Source organism: Mustela putorius, unplaced genomic scaffold, assembly GCF_011764305.1.
Source record: "Mustela putorius furo isolate JIRA1106 unplaced genomic scaffold, ASM1176430v1.1 tig00003834_pilon_pilon_pilon, whole genome shotgun sequence".
Classification (NCBI taxonomy): Eukaryota; Metazoa; Chordata; class Mammalia; order Carnivora; family Mustelidae; genus Mustela; species Mustela putorius.
Window position 1 is genome coordinate 43194257 of NW_025421987.1, and position 16585 is coordinate 43210841.

General features: G+C 36.0%; 1 pseudogene; it reads left to right on the forward strand.

Annotated features, from left to right (window-relative positions):
* Positions 1–371: 371 nt before the first annotated feature.
* LOC101684731 lies at positions 372–3364 on the forward strand (annotated as a pseudogene).
* Positions 3365–16585: the final 13221 nt, after the last annotated feature.

Sequence of the window (16585 nt, forward strand, 5' to 3'; positions counted from 1 at the left end):
TATGGCACATGCTTTTCATCTCTCACTTAAGAATCTTACCAAACTCAATGTCATTTAGCTCTTACATTTAGATCTGTGATCCACATTATACATTTAGTCTGAGGTAAGAGTCATTTTCTCTAGCGCCCTCTCTTTTTTTTTTTTTCATTTTTCTATCCAGCACCATTTCATGGAAAATTATCATTTCCTCTTTGAATTGCCTTACCCCCATTATCAAAATCATATGACTGTAGACAAGCCAATATGGCATGCACAGCCCAAGGGTGCCTGGTCTGGGCCTGTGGTGTACACCAGAAGGGAGAAGGCAAGGAGTTCCAAGTCTCCCCCATCAGCTTATCCATGCACATCATTTTAATTTTCCCAGTCATTCCATGCGTTGTATAACTTTGGCTTTCAAGAGCCCCTTCCCACCAAACATCTACACACTCAGCTCAAAAGAACTGTGCCCATTCCAAGAACAGCATCATTGGCCTGACATAAAACAGTTCAGCCATTGGTCAGAAACAGATCTGCTTCATGGGAACTACATACTCCAGAAAAAAAAAGCTTGTTCTCTCCTCCAGGAAAGTAATCTAAGACCATGCTTCACCTGCCTTGTTTTCTTGCCAGGTCACAGGTAGAATTCTGCAGTGGCTCCTTTGAGATAGCTAAGGAAGGTTCTATGTGGACTGTGCCTAGCGTGGCATGGCTAGTTGCAAAAAAAAAAAAAAAAAAAAAAAAAAAAAACAGGCAATGAAAAGATTGTGAAGAGTGTATACCCATCAGCAAAGTAGTGCCCATCCCTTCTCAGGGTCCAGGGGTGATATGAGAGAATGGTATCATATTAAATGCACATTTGAGAAACTGAAATGGGCCCAGGCCACCACAAAAGATATTGAAGACCACATAGAGCTGGAAAGCTGGGAAGAGCTAGAAGATAATGAGAAGGCACAGATAATCCAGCACATTGCAGATCTATCTTCTAAGGCAATAGGCACACTAAAGAAGAAAGCCATTGTCCAAGCTAAGCTAATAGCCACTGGCCAGGTGACATCTCCAGTGAAAGATGTTTCATTTGTCACCAACACCAATCCCCAGAAATTTTCTGGCTTTTCAGTCAAGCCCAAAAACTTTGGGGAAGCCTGCTCAAGCCAGACACTTAAGGCAATTTTCTCCTCTCCAAATGTGTCCCCAAGCATAAGTATTGCCCGCTATGTGAGCTTTCGAAGTTATGTGCCATGGTGGCTGAAAATCCTGGCTACAACACAAAGACCCAGATCATCCAGGACTTCCTTTGGAAAAGCTGAGCAAGAGATAGTTACCACAGTGATGTGTACCTAACAGTGAAGCTGCAGTTGCCAGGTATTATTATACAACTTGAATAATAAGTAGATTATGGAGTTTTTCAGTCACATTCTTAACTGCAACCCAGATGATATGGCATGAGACCTAGAGCACGGTGAAGTGTCAGGGACAGAGTTTTATTTTCTGAGCAGAGAAAGTCTTTCCACTCAGTTACCAAGAACCTCCTTACCACCCAAGAAATGAATTCCTCCTTCAACTCTCCAAGCTCACCAAGGAAGATGAGCAGCAACAGACTCTGTAGGACATTGCCTCCAGGTGTCCAGGCAATGACCTTAAGTACATCATCAGGTTGGTTAAATATGATCTGAAGATGAACTCAGGTGCAAAACATATGTTAGACACCCTTAGTCCCAAAGCCTATAAAGCCTTCAAAGCCTTGTGAAACCTGCAGGACCTGGTGGAGGGGGTTTTCTTCAATGAGCAAGAGTGGAGGAAGAGCAGAGGAGCTAGGTCAGAGATGAGCTCTAAGCAACCAGGCTTCACTGATGATGCCAGTACAGCTCATGCTGGCTGTGGCCTACAAGTCCATCAAACATGCCATGAAGAAGTGTCCTAATAGCTTGTTCTCTGAGATCAAGTATAGTGGGGATCAAGTTTAGGTGCATAAGAACAGGAACCACTTCAGCTACTTCAGCCACACACTCAAGCCCTTCTGCTTCCTAAGGTGGCCCACCTTAAGGACTACATCCTCCAGCCTTTCTGTGGGGGCCACAGCAAGATATTGGACTCTAAGGTCCTCCTGAATGACACTAAGACAGCCAAACCACTGCCCTTTGGGACTTGGGGAGTACACCAGAAAGCTGCCTTCCAGGATGCTAATTTCTGCCTCTTTTTTGATTGCATCTATTTCAATGTCAGCTTGATGGACAGGCCTCTGTGTGAGCAGCAAAGTTTCTTCATGATAACAGGCTTGAAATTCCCAACTGATTTTGTTCTCAGGAATGAAGCAAGTCACTAAAGCTTCAGACTTGGTTAACATGATAAACTTGGTGATCTCAGGATGGTCAGAAGGGCTAGAGCTGAAGGATGTGAAAGGTACCTATGAGCCTGGAAAGCAACACTGGATGAAAGTAAACAAAGACTATATAAATGAGTGGGCCATAGCTGACACAACTGACCCAGGGGCCTTGGGCCCTTCTAGGGACATGGGACTAAAGGCAGCATGATATCCATCTCCCTCATGGGCTGCTATGACCCAAGTGGCCAGAAGTGATGCACAGTCACCAAGTATGCAGGAGGCCATGATCACACGACACTTGCCCCTTGGAGAAGAAACTGAATATGGTGAAGATCAGCAAGGATCCCAGAAAGATACCTAACTGGCTGAAAATCAATAAGATCTGTTACCCTGACTCATTGTCCCAGACTCAAAGAAAGCTGCCATGTGGAAGATCACAGGGACTAAATCCTCCAAATCTGAGGCTCACAGAGATGATGGGATCTCCATCTTATTTCCTAATAGTACCCAGGTCCATGATGATAGGAAGTCTGCTACTAACCTGCCCCAACTCAAGGAACTATAGCCGCTGTCCAAGGACAGGGCCAGATTCACTGTGGCAGGTGGAAAGGAGGGGAACGCCACTACACGGGGCAGCAGTGAAGTGAATAAGGATACCTTGGAGCCTGTTGGATCTTGCAAGGGTCCCCAAAGCAGCCTTCCACCAGTGCCAAGAAGGCAGGAGGGAGACTGAGTAGCTGCAATAGCAAAGGCGGCAACAAGCTGACAGCATAACCTTCCTCTGTGAAAGTGGGAGAGAAGAAGGCTTCCGATGAGATCCCAGGGCCAAGCAAAAGTGCTACTGGACATCTTCACTGGGGTGCAGATCTACTTGCCACCCTCCACACCAGACTTCAGCTGCCTCAAATGCTCCTTTGTGGCATTCAATCGGGACCTGGTGCTGGAATTTGACATTGCCTCAGCCACATAGGTACTGGGGATCAGGGACAAGAACTCTAGCATGTCTCCCCAGAGTAGGTTTGGGCATGTATCTGGAAGCAGAGGCTGGTAGCTCCTTGTTAGAACTGTGGCCCTCCTTCTTCCCCAAAGGGTTAGGGATGGGGGGATGTGCCAGGAATGGTCAGAAATCCCTGTACTGACTGATGAAAGATTACTCCAAACTTTCCCGTGAAAGAGAGGAGAAGGCAAGGGGGTCAACGCTCAAAGGCGAAGACCCTTTGCTCTTCTTTGCTCCTGCTTTTATTGGTCCTTCAAGATAATAAAAAATCCTAATCACTGTTCTCAAGCTCCTGATGTGTGACAAGGGGTCTTACTGAAACTAGGAGAGTCTGTTTAAGGGAAAGATATGATAAGCTAATCTGCATGTTCTACTAAACATAGCCTGAGGGACAACACATATATCTTTTAGATCACATGGTGGCTGTTTGGGCTAAGAAAGCTTTGGGTCATTCCAAGGGCAGAGTGCGAACACAGACCTGAGCATTCCAAAGGCTCACACCCTTCTCCCAAACCTTCCCTGCCCTCCAGGGACCTCTAGGTACATTTTAGCAAGCCAGGTATTATGGCTGATTTCATGCTCTATGCTAACCTCAATGGAAACGGTAACCTTTCTTCAAGCAGTGCATCTTCCAGAACCTAACAACTGTGCTTGATCTCTTCCCTGCTAGGAGTTAGTTGCTGTGGGTGCCATCAGTGAAGTCAGTTTCTTCTGCTGGTTTACATAGATCTTTCAGATCTGAGTGCTGGCTTGGTTGTCTTTTTGTTTTCTTTGAAAATAAGCTTTTTTAAAAAATAAGTAAAATATTTTGCGGCTTAAAAAAATCAAATGATTGTATATGTTAGAGTCTATTTTGGAATTCTCTATGCTATTCCAATGACCTAATATTCATTTATGCTAATACCATGATGTCTAGCTAACTGTAGTTGTCCCTTAAGTCTTGAATAAAATACTGTAACTCTTTCATTTTTGCTTATAATTTTCAAAATTGTTCTGGATATTAAGTCTTTGATTTTCCATATAGATTTTAGAATAAGCTTGTCAATTTTTATAAAGTAAAACAATTTCAAGGATTTTTAATCATTTTCCCACCCATGGACTCTGTAGAGTTGGAAAGAACTAATATTGAGTATTCCAAATCATGATCATGAGAGTCTCTCCATTTATTTAAGTTATTTGATTTTCAGTAATGTTTTGTAGTTTTCAGTTTGTAGGTTTTATGCATAATTTGTTAAAGTAGTCTTTATTTCATGTACTTATAGTATTTTAAACAGTATTGTTTTCAATTTCAATTTACAATTGTTTTTTGTTATGATAAATTCATTCTGCATCTTTACTAATTTTGGAAGCTTTTTGATCCATTACTTAGAATTTTCTATGTGGAGGATTATGTTGTCTTCAAGTAACAAGAGTTTTAATCTTCCTCGAAAATCTGGATGTATTTTATTTTTACTGTACTATTTATTTTATTTTACTTAATTAATCTCATTTAATATTATATTATATTCTTATTGAATTGCTTCCAACCTCCAGAACAGTGTTCAGTGGAAGTTATGAACGCAGCCATCCTTGTTTGTCCCTTATATTAGGGAAACACATTCAACTTTCACTGTTAATATGATGCTAGTTGTAAGTTTGACATACATGTTTTTTATCTGAAGAAGTTTCCTTTTGTTTCCTGTTTGCAGTGAGTTATTTTCTTTCATAAAAAAAGGATATGTCATTTTATTAAATGACTTACCTGCATCTATTAAACTGCTTATATGACATTCCTTTTTTCATAGCTTAATACAATGAGTAATATACTGGTTGATCTTAGAATGTCAAGCCAACTATACCTTTCAGTTATAAGTTATACTTAGTTGAGACATATTAGTTTTGTATATTTTGTGGATTATATCTAATGAAATTTTTTTAACACTTTGTGTAGATGGTCATGAGGAATATCAATGTATAGTTCATATTGTCAAATTTATAGACATATGTTTACTGTATTTGGTTATTATCTTTTCAGTGTCTATGGGATCTGAACTAGCTCTCTCATCCTTTTAATTTAATTTTATTTGAAGTTAATTTAGTTAACATATAGTGTACTATTAGTTTCAAGGGTAAAATTTAGTTCTCTCATTCCTAATTAATATTGGTATATTATTTTTCCTCTTCTTTTCTAACCCATCTATTTAGATGATTGTCAACTTAACTGATCTTCTTCAAGAAACCACTTTTGATTTCCTCAGTTTTTACTGATTTGTTTGATTGGTATTACATTAGTTTCTGCTTTTATTTAATTGATTCCTTCATAATGATTACATTTGGTTTTAACTAATTATCTAGTTTCTTAAGATGGAAGCATAAATCGCTGATTATAGACTTACTGACCCTTAATTGTCAATATTATAAAATTGCCTTTAAGCCCTTCTTTAGCTAAATATTTCTATGCTGTGTTTTTGCTATCCATAATTTTTAAAGTATTTTCCAATTTCCCTTGTGATATTTTTTGACCTATGGATTCTGTAGTAGTATGTTGACTGGATTCTAAATCCTGGGGGATTTTCGACATATCTTTCTCTTATTGATTTCTAATTCAGTTCCACTGTGGTCAGAGCAAATAATTCATTTTATCTGAAATTTAAAGAATTTACTGACATTTGTTCTAATGAGGGAACAGAAGGCTAGCTGAGGACAAAACAGAAGCTGACACCCTGCAACCTGCCCCAGCCCCCAACTCCATGGTGGGACCTGTGTGACCTTATTCCAGGAATCTCCTACCTATCTTAATGGTAATGCTCTGCTAGAGGGGAAAAACAACCCTTTATTTACAATGGCAAGGCCTCTGATATCTTGTAGGTCCTCTTTAGCATATGAAAATTCTTTCCCCTAACCCCATACTATATAATCAGCCATTCCTCACAATGCCAGGGCAGCAGTTCTTTCTATCTATGGGTCCTGTTCCTTGCTTTAATGAACGACCATTTTGTGTCAAAGACGTCTCAAGAACTCCTTCTTGGTCTTTGTCTCTAGCTTTCACTTACATTCTAAAACTTCATCAGTTTTTATGGCATAGAATATGGTGTATCTTATTAGTTGTTTTGTGTACATTTAAAAAGAATGTTGCTGAGTGACTGCTTTATAAATGTAAATCAGGTCAAAATATTTAATTGCACGGCTCATGTCTTCTATAGCCTTACTAATTTTCTTTCTATTATTCTATCAGTTAGTGGGCCATGCTGGAACTTTGTACTGTGGGTCATACATTTTCATTCTACTTATGTTAAAAGCCCCACAACACATTTTTATTATTTTTCCTTAAAACATTAATAACTTTTTAAAGGGATTTACAAAATAAGAAAAATATATCATGTTTACCAACACATTTTCCACTTCTCACGCATTTCATTCTTTAAGTACATTCAAATTTGCATCAGTCATTATTTTTCTTTTCACTAAGGGATTCCCTTTAACATTTGTTATAGTCATAATGGTAAGTAGTATAGTAGTAGTCTACTGGTGATTATACTCTAAGCTTTTCTATATCTTAAAATTATTTTACCTTTGTTTATGAAAGATAATTTTACTTGGTTAGAGTGTTCCACTCTTCTCTGATTTACATTGTTTCTGAGGAGAAATATGCCATCATTCTTTTTTCCTTTAGTATAAAATAGGACTTTTTACTACCTCTGGTTTTGTAGATTTTTCTCGGTAATCACTGTTTTTAACGCAACTGTGTATAATGCACCTTTGTATAGATCCCTTCTGATGGACATTTATTGGGTTTCTTGGATCTATGGCTTTAGAGTTTTATCAGAATTGAATAATATTGGTCAGTGTTTCTTTAGAAATCTTCATCTTTCTGAGACTCCAATTACACAATATTAGAATGCTTGGTGTTTTCTCACTGCCACATTGCTCCTTCTTAAAAGAATCTTTTTTCTCTGTATTTCATTTTGGATAGTTTTTATTGCCATATCTTCAAGATTACTATTTTTTTCTTCTACTATGTCTATTCTGCCATTAAACCTATCTTATGTATATTTCATCATATACAAGACCAACTTCTATCTCTGAAAGCTTGATTTGGGCTCTTTTGTGTCTTCCGTTTCTCGCTGTCTTTTTAAAATCTAATTTAATTTAGTTAAGATATAGTGTATTATTAGTTTCAGGGGTAGAACCTAGTGATTCATCAGTTGCATACAACACCCAGTGCTTATAACATTAAGTGCCCTCCTTAATGCCCATCCCCCAATTGTCCCATTCCCCCACCTATTTCCCCTCCAGGAACCCTGTTTGTTCCCTATTGTTCCCTATAGTTAAGTCTCTTATGGTTTGCCTCCCTCTCTGTTTTTCTCTTATTTTATTTTTCCTTCCCTTCTTTCATGTTCATCAGTTGTGTTTCGTAAATTCCACATATGAGTGAAATCATATGGTATTTGTCTTTCTCTGATTTATTTCACTTAGTAAAACATTCTCTAGTTCCATCCATGTTATTACAAATGGAAAGACTTCTTTTTTGATAGCTGAGTAATATTCCTGTGTGTGTCTGTGTGTGTGTGTGTGTATAACATCTTTATCCATTCATCCATCCACTATGTATCTTTAACAACTTCATGCCTTTCCTCTTCATATTGAGCATATAGTAAATATTTATAATACATATTTAATATTCTTATCTGCTAGTTCTCCCATACTTGTTATTTCTATTTCTATTTCTATAGATTACTTTTTACCCTCATTATTGTTCCTATTTTTCTGCTTTTTTTCATGCCTAGTAATTTTTATTTTTTTATTTTATTTTATTTTTTAAAATATTTTACTTATTTGACAGAGATCACAAGTAGGCAGAGAGGCAGGCAGAAGGAGAGGTGGAAGCAGGCTCCCTGCCCAACAGAGAGCCCGATGCGGGGCTTAATCCCAGGACCCTGGGATCATGACCTGAGCTGAAGGCAGAGGCTTTAACGCACTGAGCCACCCAAGCGCCCCAATGCCTGGTATTTTTTTTAATTCAGTGCCAGACTTTGTCAAGTTTATAATTTGAATATGGATTTTTTTTTCATTTCTTTAAATACTTCTGGGCATTTTTTAAATTGTGTGGTTAGTTGGAAACCATTTGGTCCTTTCAAATCTTGCTTATAGGATTTGTTAGGTAAATTCAGACAGCTTTTGTACCAGGGCTTTGACCAATAAGAACAGTTATTCCTGGACCTGTGTGAGGATTGTTTCACATGACCCCTTCTAATGGGATTTTCCCCCACTTTGTTAATTTCCTCACCCACATGCACCAATTAGTACTCAGCTGAAGATTCTGGAAGAACCCTTTACAAATCTCTGGGGCACTCTTTCCCTATGCAATTGTCTTTTCTCTAGTATTCTTTCCTATGAATTTTAGCACTTTGGCCTCCCAAAACATGAATTCCTTCTTGTTATACCAATGGACCTAATTTGATTTCCCTCTCCTTATGCTTCATCCTGGAAACTATAATGAAATTAGAGGTAATTATACAGCTCACCTTATTTGATTCTCTTTTCTCAGATCTATTTTGTGTTGTCTCTTGTCCAATGTTTGAAATCACTGTTTCATATATTTTGTTCAATTTTGTAATTACTTAAGGTAAGATATCAGATTCAGTTTCAGTTTTCCTGACCCAAAGCAGAAGTCTTAAACTTCGTTATTTTTACAATTATTTTCTAACAAATGGACTTAAGGCTATATGTATCTCCTAAACTGAAGCTTCATCTTGCAAGTCTGATGATCACTTCTAAATAGTTTGCTATTTTCATTAGGATTTCCCATTTGATTCATAAACTATGTAAAAGTATGTCTTTAAATTCCAAATTTATCAGATCTTATAGGTCAACTTAGATTGCTATTTCTAATCATAATGCATCCAAATTCCTCTTAGGAATTTTGAACTGATATTGCTTATTTTGTATTTATTTAAAAAACACTTTATTTTGTATTTATTAAAAGTTCCTTTATGGCCTAATATGTGCTAAGTTTTATATGAGCTTAAAAATAATGCATATTTTCTATTTTTGAGATGCAGTTTTGATAAAAATCAATTGTATTAAGCTTATTCATTATGTTGTTCAATTTTTCTGCATCTTCAGTAAGTTTCTTCTTGCATGACTCACCAGATTCTGAGATATATTTGTTAAAAGTTTACACTATGATAAAAAAAATTTGTCACTCTCTCTTTGAAATTCTTTGCTTTTTTCTTCACATATTTCAAGTCTATATTGTTAAATGTATGAAGTCCAATATTGTTAGACACTCTGAGAAATTCTAGTTGCCCTAAGTGTAATTATTTTTGCTTGCATTTATGGCTTCCTAATGTTATATACCTATTTTTTAAAAATATAGTATTTTACAACTAAACTAAAATTTAAAAATTAATAAATGGCCATAATATTCTATTTTGGTTTAGTTTTATTGTGTGGTAGGAAAGAAAGTATGAATCTATAAATAGGTTTATAACAAAATGCACATGAGAATAAAATGAAATTATAGTTATTGAAGTGTTTTTATAAAAAAAAAATACTTTATCAATACTAGATATCATCATTCTGAATCTGTTACTCTTCTTTAGTCCTCAAAAACACAAAATCCATCCCCTGGTGGTAATTACAAAAAATGGTAGGAAGTGTAGTAATTAACTTACCTGCAAAAAAAAAAAAAAATGTTTTTTTAATTCATTCCAAAAACCAAAAAGTCCTAGAGCAACTGCATAAATTCATGGATTAAGCAATTAAGGGTTAAATTAAAGAGGATGGACTAACTAGAGAGTTTCATTTTCTTAATGAACATCTCTTTGATTTTTGTGAGGAACTATTTAACTAGGGGTTTTTGTCATTATTAATGACTAATGATTACTGTCATAATTAATCATCTGCTCATATATGCCTTAGTCAATTCAGGCTACTCTAATAAGTACCACACACTGAGTACCCTAAACAACAGAAATTTGTTTCTCACAGTTCTAGAGGTTGGGAAATCTCAGATTATGGTGCCAGCATGCTGGGGTTCTTGGTGAAGGCCTTCTTTCTGATTTGTAAATGGCTGTCTTTTCCTTGTATTCTTATGGCAGACAGCACAGAGAGGAAGCAAGCTCTTTGTGTCTCCTCTTATAAGCTACTAATTTAAAATTAAATTTTTAAATTTAAAATTTTTTAATAGTGATAATAACTTTATAGTATGTGTCAATTTTCATTTTTATTTATGGAAAATATCAATCTGGCTGTAGGGTTTGTTGTTTCTCTTTAATGTATACAATATTTTCCCTGAATTCCAGCTTTCCTTTTCTTCTAGGCATTTTATAGTTAGTCCTTTTTCTGTTTTAACTATTTAATCATTTAGAAGGCATCATTTCCCCAAATATATCCTACTTTCTATATTAGCTTCATATGAATTGTTCCATAATCTGTTTATAAATGTGGTTGGATCTACCCTTATGCTTTCTACTTGGTACAATTAATCAGTCAGTTCCTACTCCACACCAAACTATTTTAATGACTTTGGCATTCTAATACCATTTTATTATTAACCAGTACAAACCACTTCTCATTATTCTTTTATTTTCAGAATTTGTGGGATGTTAGAATCATTAATTTTCCAAGATGACCTTTAGAAACATCTTTAAAACTTTTCAAAAACATTCATTGATATTTTGACTGGAATTATATCATATTATAAATTGTGCTATCTGGAGAACTAATATTTTTAGATTTAAGTAAGCCTTGGTATTTATTTCATATATTCATTATATTTAGTGGGGTTATTTTGCACTTACCTTACATTTCTTATTAGGATTATTTGTACATATTTTATGCTGATTACTTATTATTAGTAAGTAAGATGACCATATAATTTGTTATTCAAACCAGTAGAATAGTGAAAGGGAACACAAATAATAACAGGCATAAACAGGAACTCAAAGTTATTATTAATATGATTTTTAAAAATTATATTTTCTAATAGTCAATGTAACTAAATAGCAATGGTGTCTATGTACATATGTATTTTTTTAAACAAATCAATCTTTCTACCACTATGTTAAATGTAATCACTTATACTGAGTTCTCTTACTTTCTCAGATTATCAAATGTCATTTACATATCATAACTTTAACATCATATTTTTATTAATTTTCTTAATTTGTTTTTCTTAACTTATTGTCATATAGAACTTCCAGAAAAATATTAAATAGTAGTAGTGAGGGAGTGTTATTTATTTTTTTTTTTTGTCCTTGCTGGGATCACTACTAACACAGTACCATTTTGATGCAATGATAGTTATTTCATGTTGGCAGGGGGAGGTCCTTCCTAATTCTTTTTGTAAATTATACTAATTGAAGTATAACAAGCATAAACACAATATATAAAGTCATCTGATATAGCTCAGTGAAATTTCACATCTGTGTAATCAGTACCAAACCAAGATAGATGATACTACCAACCCTCCAGAAGTATCTTCTACTTCTACACAGAGAAATACTATATTCCCACATAAAACAAATATTGAGACATATAATACCATATATTAAGTTTCCTGCTTTTGAAATAGATACATGCATATACACGCTTTTCCCTGTAGTATGTTTTCTTTTGTGTTTTTTCATTATCACTCAATATTATGTGAGTTTATCTAAATTTATATTATAGTAATAGCTTTTGGACTGTCATTGATAATTATAATTATCTACTATATGAGTATACTTCAGCTTATTTATTCATCCTGTTCCTTTTATGGCCATTTAGGTTGTTTCCAATTTAGGTTTATTACCAATATTGCTGTGAAGTTCTTGTATACATCTTTTGGTGAGCATAAACATTTCTGTTTTGAATTTGCTTAGAAATTCAATTACTGTATCATAGGATATACATTTGTTCAGCTTTAGGAGATGCTACCCATTTTCCGAAGTATTTGTATCAATTAACACTCACAAGGAATATGAGTGTACCAACTATTCTACATTCTTACCTTCATTTGTTTTAATTTGTTAATTTTCTTTTTAATTTTAGTAATCCAGGGAAGTGTGTTGAAGTACATCATTGTAAATTCTAATTTGCAGTACCCAGTTGAGAGGTGATGTTGGGAGCCATGAGGCCTGGTCAAGGGCACTGCCCCACTAGGTTTGAACTGATGCAGGCCTAATCCTGCCAAGGGCTGGACAGCCCCACAGATAAGCATGGTCTGATAGTCTCTTGCCTTTTTCTCTGATCCCTGTATCTCTCTTAAACAAAGAGCTTCTTGCTAATCTGTGCAAACATCTCTCAGGCTTATGGGCTGGAGCAACTTCAAGAAGGTAAATTATTCTGTACCTAGGACAATGGAGAACTTTAGATGTGTACCACGATAGACAGATGGTTTCCTCCCTAGGCTGATGTTTTGAACATCTTTTCATATATTAGTTTACCATTTGGATATCACCTTTTATAGAGTGCTTATTTAAGATATTTGTTCATTTTTTTATCCATTTTAATTTTTTCCTTATAGGTTTGCCTAGGTTCTTTTTGGGATGTGTGTTGTTTAATCATATACTTACAACAAATGTCTTCCATTATGTAGCTTGCTTTATAATTTCTTAAGGTGTTTTAGTGTGTTTTGATGGAATTATCTAAATTTTAATAGCCCAGTTACTCAAATTGATTAGTGATTTTTGATTTTTGCTCCCTTCAATTGATGAAGATACTCTCCTGTTCTTTTTTTCCTAAGCACTTTAATGTGTAGCCTCTATATTCAGCTCTTTCATATTCCATCTGGAATTGAATGTTTTATACGGTATAAGTATGGATGTCAAGATTCATTTTTTCCAGATGGATATCTAGTTGGTTCAACATCATTTTTTGAAAAGATATAGTTTCACAAACTCATTATAATGCCAATCTTGTAATCATAAGTCAAGTGTTCATAAATGTGTGGATTGATTTCTAGACCCCTTATTCTGTTTCTGTGGTCTATTTATCTAGTCTTACATCAATACTATAATCACTTAATTATTATATCCATAAAATAGGTTGTGATATCTGACTGTATAAATCTGTCAGCTTGGTTTTTAATTTTCATGATTGTCTTTTGTATTCTTGTCCTTTTTCATTTCTATATGTGGTGAGTATGTAAGGTCCTACTTGGATCCTCTTTACGTGGAGGGAAAGTCTTGCCTGGAGAAAAGACTTTACTATTCACTCCCCTTTGGAGATTGCCTTAAGTGGAGAGACAAAACTCACCCACGGCCATGCTCCTTTCCTGAGTGTAGCCCACATGTGACAATTGACATTGTGAGGGTATACATGTCTGACTCTTGCTCAAACTGAGAACAAACTGAAGAGTCATCAAAGAGCCTCAGAGTAATACTTGAGTTCTCCATAGAGACTACATTTTAGTTCAGTTTCTCCTTTTGTCTAATTCTACAGCCAGCCCTTCCATTCCTCAGGTGTTACTCCTGAAAACATTCCTAAGAAATCTGTTGCATACTGATCTCCAGAAGCACAGAATGTGCTTCCTTTAAAACCCAGTCTGACAATGTGCCAGGAGTGGCCCAAAAGAGTAAACTCTGGAATGGGATTTTGGACCTGGATTGCCTGCTTATCACCCTGCTGGCAATGAGAAACCATTAACTTCTTGAGGTAGAATGCTGATAGCCCCATAACAAGATAGCAGAGCAATTGTTAGAACACTTACATATTGTGAACTGGGATGGTATGCTGACAGCAGTGAATTCACTAACGGTATAATATATTAGGTATTTAAGAAATATGTGGGACACACTAAGTATAAGAACTGTGGAATAAAGTGACTGTAGCTAAGTTCAAATGAAGAGAATGAAAAGCTAAGAGTGATTAATCACAGCTAAAACCCAAGTGAGACAGTCAAAGTGCCTCCTTGATAGTAAAAAAAAAAAAAAAAAAAACAACAAAAACAACAAATGTCTGAGAAAGAGATGAGAATATATCCAGAATTTAACAATAAGAGTAGCAGAACACAAAGGTTGAACTATTATCTTCAGCAAGTGTACCATTTACCCAAGCAATACAAATTGTGCTGGTAAAGAGGACAACACCACCACTAACATTCAGTTTTGGCTCTCTGTGACCATAACTGATGACTGGAGTTGCAGTTGTCAAGACAGAAAACTGAATTGGAAGAAATCAGAGAGGGAGACAAACCTTGAGAGACTTTGGACTCTGGGGAAACAAACTAGGGGTTAGCGAAGGGAGGGGAGTGGGGGGATGGGGTAACCGGGTGACGGTGATTAAGGAAGACGCATGTGGTGATGAGAGCTGGATGTTATATGCAACTAGTGAATTGCTGAACATTGTATCAGAAACTAATGATGTACTATATGTTAACTAAATATCATAAAACAATTTTATAAAATAAAAAAATAAAAAAGAGTGATTATAGGACCCCAAAACAAAAGAGGCCAGGTAGTAGGGCTTAATCATCAGAAACCAGGTGTATATATTTTTCATGAGGTTGAAGTGACTGCCAAGTGGCTGAGCCAGAGAATTATGGAAATTTTAAATAGAATATAGCACTCCTAGGAGAAAATAGATAGGCAGCGAAGAGAACTACTCATCTTATATAATCAAAGAAATCAAGGGAGGCTGACAGCAGTCACCTAAATTCATTTTTTGACCCCTTGTCCAGTTTTTGGATGTAAACCAGTTTTCAGACCCAGGATCCACTGACTAAAGGAGAAAACAGATGCCAAGGTAGAAAAATATGTGAGTTCTTCCTCTGAAAAAATATATGGTAATTATTCCTCTTGTCTTTCTCTAAAGGGACTATGGCCATTTTCTTAGGCAAATGTATCAAAACCCTTGAGGTGAGAGGGAAGTGGCAGAAATTAATGTTTAAATTTGAAACCTAGAATGAAGAAGGTGTGTTTTTCTAATATCTGCATTTACCAATTTGACTCCCCCAAATCTAAGTGATTAGGGACAATGACAGTGTGTTATCACAAACTCAACTAAGTAGCTTGATTTGCAGTTGCTGTGCCCATTGTAGAATCTTTGTTACAGAAGATTAACATGGCTTCAGATACATGATATGTAGCCAATGACTTGGTGAATACATTATTTTATATTTTTATTTTTAAAAATGAAGATCAGAAACAGAATTCACTTGGAATAGATAAGAATATACATGTCATAAGATATTCTAAAGAGCTCTGGACTGACTAGACATCATTCAGAGTGTTATACTGGTTTATAATATTGATGATATCATATGAGATTCCAGCATCTAATCAGAGAGGATAACCAAGAAATTGCTGGTACAATGGAGACATGATAAAACTCGTGAATACCAAAGAATAGGAGATAACAAAGAATCAGAAACCTAACACATTTATAAATGTTTTTGGTGTCCACTGTTATAGGGAATGCTGGGCCATTTACTTCAAAGTGAAAAAGAAATTATTGTATTCTGTACCTCTTACTACAAAGGAAGGAATAAACTTTTGGGGTCCTTAAGGCAGCATATTCCATACCTGGGAATACTGTATCAATATATTATACAGAGTGACATGAAAATCTGTCAGTTTCAGTGAGGCCTGGAGCAAAAAAAGAGTTCTAAAGCAGGTTCAGACTGTGATGTGTGCTGTTCTGACTCTTGGATCATAAGAACCAGCACACCAAGTGGCTTCTTGGTTATGCTCTCTGATTACCATGTATCTCAGCCTAATACTCCAAGGAACAGAGTTCTGCCAATAACCTGAATAATCATGGAAGAGACTCCTGAGCTCCACATGAGACCACAATCCTGGCCTATACTTTAATCTCAACCTGTGAGACCCCTAAACAGAGAACTCTGCTATCTTGAACCCAAACTTCTGACCTACAGAAACCAAGAGATAATAAATTTGTGCTTCTTGGCACTTAGCACTGTGACCTGCTAAATTTGTGGTAGTTTCTTGCACAGCAACAGAAAACTAACATATCCACCATTAGTATCCTTAGGGACTATCTTAGAACTCTTAGGAGAAAAAAGGTGCCTTGTGGAATCTGGCAACTTCAATGGGAAAACCATAATGTACACCTTTTAGTGCTATGAAACAAGGCTGTACGATTTTTTTTAATTAATATATAATGTATTATTTGCTTTAGGGGTACAGGTCTGTGAATCATCAGTCTTACACAATTCATAGCACTCACCATAGCACATACCTTCCCCGATGTCCATAACCCAGCCTCCCTTATCCTTCCCTTCCCACCCCCCATCAATCCTCAGTTTGTTTCCTGAAATTAAGAGTCTCTTATGATATGTCTTCCTCCCCGGGCCCATCTTG